Consider the following 7,980-nt stretch of genomic DNA (forward strand, 5'->3'; position numbering starts at 1 on the left):
AATTCCTATAAGATGAATGTTTGATCTTTTGGAATGATCCCACAACTCTCTCAGGGAATGATACGTTTTTGCTCTCCATTTGTCTGCCTGTGTGAGCATTTGGGAATGTTCAAAAGCTTTGTCTTCAGTTTCAGAGATCCTTTCTTCTGCCTCGTCATCTCTATTATTGAGAGATTCTACTGTATTTCAGAGCTCTCAAGTAACTTTCATTTCTTTTAACTCTATCTCTTTTCTCATTATGTCCATATCTTTGGTGACTTTGTCTTTGAATTCATTAATTTCTTGAGACAACTTTAGAATACTCTTTGGATTTCAATTTCTAACTTGTCTTCCATTCTAGTCATCTTATTTTCCAACCATACTCTGAATTTGATATCTGACATGCCATTTGTTTATGCATGGCATCTTCAGTTGTATCTTCTTTGTCATTCCCTGGGGGTAGGGGGTTGATCTACTCTGGTTATTCATGTTGCCAGAGCTCTTCTGTTGGTTCACACCATGTTTATTTTTCACTGTTTATTAGAACTGGTAAGGTGAGATTGAATTGGGGTTCCCAGGTAGTAGAGATAATCAGACCCTTACCAAAGTGCTAGACTTTGTAATTATGGCTTATCTCCTACAACCTTACAAAGGTCTCTTTCAGAGTTTTGGCTGGAGACTCTGAGGACCTACTTGGTGAGCTAGGGCAAGCTAGCTCTGTTTTGATGCCAGCCAACCTCTACCCTATCCTAGGAAGCCACAGTATTTGGTTTAATTCTCAGCTGTGAAGCGATACAGACAGCTACGGCACCCAGCCCCCACCCTTCAGTTCTTTTTCTTCTATAGAACTTCAAAGGTCAACCTCAGAGTGTCCCTAGGTGGATAGCCCCAGACACAAGTTCTAATTAAATTGTCTCAGGCAGTGCAAACCCTGCTCAACAGAGAGGGATCCAAGGGTCTCCAACAGCACAACTGGAGCCAGGGATCCACATCCCTGCCCGCCAGACTCAGTCCCTACTGTTGTCCCCTTCTCTGCTTGCAGGCCCAGTTGGAGCTGGGGACCATGCCCAGCCCAATAGTCTTAGTCCACACCTGGCAAGCCTCTGGTCCCCTACCCAGCTGGAGTCCGGGGATCATTCCCCTGCTCACAGGTCTCAGTCCACTCCCGGGGGCTAGCAGGCTCTGTTGGAATCAGGGAACCATGCCCTTGCCCTCAGGTCTCAGTCCACACCCAGCAATCCTCTGCTTGATGGCCCCTCTGGAGCTGGGGACCAGCCTTGCCTGCTGAAAACAGTCCACATGGGGCAACCACTCTCCCTTGTGGGTGCCATCAGAACCAGAGTTTCTGCACCCCCTCCTGCCAGACACAGCCCAAACTGAGGGTCAACACCACCACTGGCCAGGCAAAGTCACAACCAGGGGACTGCTCCTCCTCCTGCCAAGTGTCCCTTGCTTCCCACACCCTCTTTCTTCCCCACTAGTCACAGGTTCTGTCCTGATAATTAGTGGTCCACACTATGCCCAGATCTCTCAGGAAAAGAACAAACACTCTGCACTCTTCAGGGAACAGAACTTCAGACCTCCATGTGAGGGGGAAAGGGTAAACTGGGAGTTTGGACTTGTGGGGGAAAATATCTGTTCAGTTTCATAAGTGGGACCTCCCTGGAGAAGGAGACCTGGTGTTTAGTGGCTCTCTCCAGTAAAGTAAAACAAGAGATCTTTTGTTCCCTGCAGAGAGCCCATGGGAGCCTTCCTGCTTGGGGGAAGGGTCTCCTGTCCTCTAGTTGATAGGCTATGTACCTGTAATTTGTTTCCTTGAATGCTCTTCCTTGGAGTTATAGCTTGTTGAACTTCTTTCTTGGCTCAGCTCCCCATCTTTGGATTCATAGAGTCTGATTCTGTCCAGTTTTTCTCCCTATGGTCAGTAGCCTCAGCTGAGGGTTGCTACCAGTTGGCCATCCCAAGCCTCAGTGGCATCTCCTGGGTTGCTATTGAGCAGGGCCATCTTCTAAGAAGCTGCTTGATGGCAAAACTCTGAGACACTGCTCTGGCAGCTCACGCACTCACTTTGGCCTGTCAATCCCACTCAGTCCTCTGCTCTATTCATGCTTCCTGTGGGTTCCCCTGCCCTGGCAGATGTCAAACTGACACCTGTGAGGTGTTCCTCCTCCTAGCAAGTGCCTTGTGGGTCCAGCTTGTGCCCAGGTAAAAGAAAGTTGGCATTTCTCTGTACTCCTTTACTCCTCCAGCCCTACCCTTAAAGAGTACGTCTTCAGCATTACCTAATCTATGGGTCCTTTTCTCCTGCACAGAGGCAGCATAGTATGACAATTGAGAAAGAAGGATCCGAAGCTACACTGAGTACCTCGGTTTGTAACATAAATTGTGCCTCATGTGCAGAAAGTACTTGCAAATGTTAGCTCTTGTTCTGCTGAGGGGTTGCTTGCTTCCTTTCCTCCCTCTAAACCATCCTACTGTCAAGGCTTCTATGAGAGTTTTGAATGGCATTCAAACAACTGGGAATCAGGGGATTAAAAAAAAAAAAAAAGATGCTGAATGAAAGGAGGCGGTTAAAGTCTACCATTTGCAGACAAGAAGGGTATGCTCCTTTGGAAAGTTGAGCAGGCCCAACCCTAAGCAGGTTGAGGCACCGTTACAGTGCCAGTAAGTGACAAGTGAGGGCTGACTAGGCTCCTTCACTGGTGGGTCTGATGCCTGAAGTCAGAGTGAGGGTCTCCCAAAACTAACTTGCCTTAGTCCTTTTGGCCTTTTTCCCTCCCATTCATTTCCTGGAATCCATCTGGGGGCCCTTCCCATGGTCATCACCTGGCCTTGCCCTGGAGGAGTTTCTTCTATAAGGGGTAACTCTGACAGAAGCATTCCTCAAGCCTGAGCCAAAGCAACAGGAACTTTTTAATAATTGCCATACACCCCCTCCCCAGCCAGGATGGATAGAAAAAAAAAAAAATCTACACAGAATCTTTGCTTTAACCAAGCAACAAAAGTCCTTGTCTGTTGCTCAGAAGTCCCATGACTGTCTGGGCCTTGCTCCTTACTGAGTCGTTGGTTCAGCTACAGAGATTTTCTGTCTTATGTCACCAAGATCAGCTCTGGACAAATGCATGAAGAGACACAGTTTGTCTGAAGCACTTGTCACTATGGGGAGGGGCAACTCGCACACATTGGGATGGGGGTAAATTGGCACAGCCTTTCTGGAAAGCAATTCAGATGTGTATCAAGTGCTTTTCCCTTTTGATTGAGAAACTCCATTTCAGTAGTTTCCATTTCAGAAACCGTTTCTAGCAGGTTTGTAAAGGGAAGTTTATTTTCATCGTGGGGAATCCACCTTTGATGTCATTTCTTCTGGGTTCCATTTGCTGCTTCAATAACATCATGAAACTTCTCCGGTTTCTCAGTTATATATGGAACATCCAAAAAAGCTGTAGGCAGTCACGGTGGATTTAAGGCTATGTAACTCTGTTAATGTTGTCTAAGAAAGGCTGCTCCCAAAAGACATATGGCTCCCTTTTCCACAAAAAGATTGGTATGGTGCTGAATGCATAAAAATTTGTGTGGAGATTTTGTAAAGGGAAATTATATGAGCCCTTAGCCTCCCATTTACATTCAGCAAGTCACAGTGGTTTCCAGGAATGTCTATTTTAAACATGCTTTTCTGTAGATTTTGATGCTTAGACAGAAGGTCTGATAATCACAACTGACACTACTATTTACCACAGTCCATTTGGTTTTTAAGGAATTCTCCTAGAGCTTATGTTCATGGAATATTATATTCAAGAAATATCTGAACCACTAGACAAGAATTCTTGCTGCAAGGTTATAGGGAGAAGCATAATTATAAAAAATACTACATAAGCCATGAGCCATGCTTTAAAGTGCATATACCATGTATGAATACAGAGAAGGCTAGAGTGACTTTACTATGCAGAATGCTCTGCTCACTAGGAACCTTGAACACTGGACTTTCCCCCCTAGAGTTCATATGAAGTGGATGAACAGTTCTATGTGACATTTTTATCACTTCTGTGGCTCCACCTTAAAGATATGCACTTAGAAACAACTGGGATTTTTTTGTTGTTTTTCTTTTATTGTTGAGGATTCATTGAGGGTACAGTGAACCAGGTTACACTGGTTGCGTTTGTTCGGTAGAGTCCTTGTTATAATTGTGTCACATCTCCAAGAGGTGTGTCACATGCTGTGATCCCCCACCCCTTCCCTCTTTCCTTCTGTCTGCTTCCCCGTCCTCCCCCACCCCACCATGTACTAGGTCATCATTGTCCTCATATCAGAATTGAGTACCTTGGATTCTTGCTTCTCCATTCTTGTGATGCTTTACTAAGAAGAATGTATTTGCACTAGACTGTTTATCACATTATCACAGCTCAATTTACAATCGCCAAACAGTGAAAACAACCTAAATGCCCACCAATCCATGAATGGATTAACAAGCTGTGGTATATGTATACCGTGGAATACTATTCAGCCATTAAAAAAATGGAGACTTTGCATCTTTTGTATTTTCTTTTCTTTTTTTTTTTTTTTAACAGAGTCTCACTTTGTCATCCTTGGTAGAGTGTTGTGGCATCATAGCTCACAGCAACATCAAACTCTTGGGCTCAGGTGATTCTCTTGCCTTAGCCTCCTGACTAGCTGAGACTACAGGTACCTGCCACAGTGCCTGGGCTACTTTTTTTTTTTTTAGAGACGGGGTCTCGCTCTCACTCAGGCTAGTATTGAACTCCTGAACTGGGATATGTTTTATTTCCGCCTAATCCGGTTGTCCTCTCTGCATTCTGCCTGCAGGATAATTCGGTAAATCAGAGCTGCAATTCTTTCTACTATTAGAAATGTATGTACTTGGTGGGATTCACAACACAATTTTTCCCAGGGGTTCTTAAAATGTGTTGTACATCGGAATCACCAGGAGTGTGTTTCAAAACCAAAAATCCTGGCCGTGCCTCAGACTAATTACATCAGGGTTGGTTCTCAGGGATCAGTGTTTTTTAAAGTTCTCAAGTGATTTAAGGTGTAGGGTGGTTGAGAACTATTGATTTGGCTTAAACTCCGCTGGAGGTAACAACAAAACCTGCAGCACAATCTTCACTGAAAAATCAGGAGAAACAGATTTCTTTTCCTGGTGCCTTGTTCCCATTCCCAATTTCATGAATACTTTCTGTGTCCATTTGTCCTTCTGTGGTTTGGTTTGTGTGGGTTATTTTTAACCTGGTTTTTCTTTTCACAGCCATTATTCCTCTGTGGTATGTGGTGTACCTATATGGAAGTTTTATTATATTCCGAAATTGAAAACTCTCCTTAGAATGTAGCTATTTTGGTTCACAAGTCTGACCATGTGTTTACTCAGGATTCATTTAACAAAGGAAGTTCCTGGTACATATGTGGAAGAGAGAGAGGGAGAATGTAAGGAGGCCTTCCAAAGCTTGGATCAGCCTCCTAAACCTGGATCTGCAGCTTGCATGATGCCAACTCTGCTGCATTTGACTGGCCAACCCAAGTCTCAGATGAGCTGAGATTCAAGGGAGTAGGGAAATAGACTCTACTTCTGGATGTGAGAATTTGGAATGTGTTCCAAAAGGTGTGGATATAGGGAGGACAGTAGTTGAAGTAATTGTGCATCTGTTTCTATACCACTTGGTTAGATGACATTGGTCCTGGGCATCATGCACGTGTGAAGGTAAGCCCTTGCATGCCAACTGTTAGCTTTATCTTACCCTTTACCCATAATATCCTGGTGTACATCATCAAGGGGGATGTGCACAAGTATTTAGGAGATTATTTAAGACATGGGGAAGAGTCCCAAATGCCCAAAGAAAGCATGAGGTTACCTTGAAGATCCTGTTGCCTTGCTACTTTGAAATTCTAGAGAGTCTCTGGTGTCAAGGAGATACTGCTGGAGATCTACCAAAGACTGCTCCATACAAATCTGCCAATCTGGCTTTCACCTCTTTCTCCAAAAGAATAAACACAAATATTCTGGCTTATAACCATTACGCTCTGCCTGGTTTAACCAGACTACAGTTTCCAAATTCTAATGTGAAGCCTCACACGTATGCCCTGAACTCTCACACTCTGGATTTTTTCTCCCTCTGACTCTTCTACCCACAATGTAATGTTCCTCAGTCTCTGCAAATCCAAATCTCAACAATCCTTTAAGTGTCTGCTTAAATATCACCTGTTGGAAAAGCCTTCACTGGTAACAACAGACAGAAATGCACTCTTTTCCTCTTTATGTAGCACAGAGAGGAAAAAGGCAATTGATATCCAATGCCTTTGAGACGGATCTGCCATTCACTCATTGTTTGTCCTTGTATGATGTTTAATTTTGCTCTCTACAATGGAGTTATTACTCACCTGCAAGTATTATAATAAAATACTGCATTTAAAGTTCCTAACATCAAGGTCCTTGATGAACAAGCTATTTTTATGGCCTCCATACAAGCTGTTGCCTTATTTTCTATATTGCCTGATAGCAAACCAACCTGTCTTGTTGCCTTTCTACCCACACTTACTACTTCCTAAAAAGTCTTCTTTCTAATTACTATTCTCTGCATTTTACTGATGAGGAAACTGAGGAATGACAAGATTAGGTAACCTATTCAAGGCCAGACAGCAATGGTGGAGTTGAGATTTGAATTTATTCTAACATCTATTTTCTAAACTCCCATCCTGTATGTACCGCCCATGTTAAGCCTAGGTTCCTCTGGAAACAATGCCACAGGCCAAGGTTAATTTGAGAATAAGGAGGTGGACTGGAGGACAAGGGCGTGAGACTGGAAAGGAGGGGCCACTGAGAAAAGTGGACTGGTATATTCCATGCCATCAGGCCCTCTAAGTTTCAGAGCCGTGGCATGGAGCTTGAAAGAAGGAAGCACTGGTCATGGTTAACCAGTGTCCACCCTTTGCAGTCCTAGTTGTGCGTGCTTGGTGAAAAGGCGGTTTCTTCTGCCATCCTGCCATAAGCACTCAGGCAAGCCCTGTGGCAGAAAGCCAGAACTGAGTGGTCCAGGGCCACAAGAGCTGTTCCCATAAAAAATCGACCCAGAAAGTGCAGGGGATTTGTAGCAACAGATCCAGCACAGGAATTTGGACATGAGGGTGACGTGGCTTACTAGAGGCTGGTACGACCTGCCTCCTAGTAAATCAAAGAGTCAATGGGTGTTAAAAAATACTGTAACAGGGAGAGTTTTCTTGAATTTCACCTGAGGTGGAGATGAAGGAGTTGTTTATGTTTATTTCAGGAGCAGGCCTGGGAAAGAGGGAATATTAAGAATTCTTGCCTCAAATTCCTTTTAAACAACTTTACAGAAAGTTTTGGGCTCACCTGTGTTTTAAAGCATATCAGATATTGAGATTTATGGGAGAAAAGATTTTGAAATTGACTTTCTTCTCAATCCACACAAAGGGAAGCCCATGGTAGAAAGTTACATGCATTAGAAACTAGGACCATTCTCTAAAAACATATACTGAAAGTTGCCATTCTCAGCAGAATGGGACCAAAAATAAAAATGCTGCACAGTTTTATATTTTCATGAGTCATCTTTAGGATCAGACCTATCCTTCTTTTGGGAGAAATTTTTAGCCTTTAAATTCACAGGTATTGATTTTACCTGTTATTCTGTGAACCTTCCCCTTAGGGACTATGTTTTAAATCAGGCATCCTCAAACTTTTTAAACAGGGAGCCAATTCACTGTCCCTCAGACCATTGGAGGGCTGGACTATAGTTTAAAAAAAAAAAAAAACTATGAACAAATTCCTATGCACACTGCACATATCTTATTTTGAAGTAAAAAACAAAACGGGAACAAATACAATTCACACCGCTTCATGTGGCCTGTAGGCCTCAGTTTGAGGACGCCTGTTTTAAATCAAAGGGCCCATTTAAGAGAGGGGGTGGGAAAGAGTAGAGAGGGGAAAAGCTATTTTTTGGAATTAAAAACGTTTAATTTAGTCTGAGAGGAAAATTT

The sequence above is a fragment of the Nycticebus coucang genome, chromosome 14 (genome assembly GCF_027406575.1).
Source record: "Nycticebus coucang isolate mNycCou1 chromosome 14, mNycCou1.pri, whole genome shotgun sequence".
Taxonomy (NCBI): Eukaryota; Metazoa; Chordata; class Mammalia; order Primates; family Lorisidae; genus Nycticebus; species Nycticebus coucang.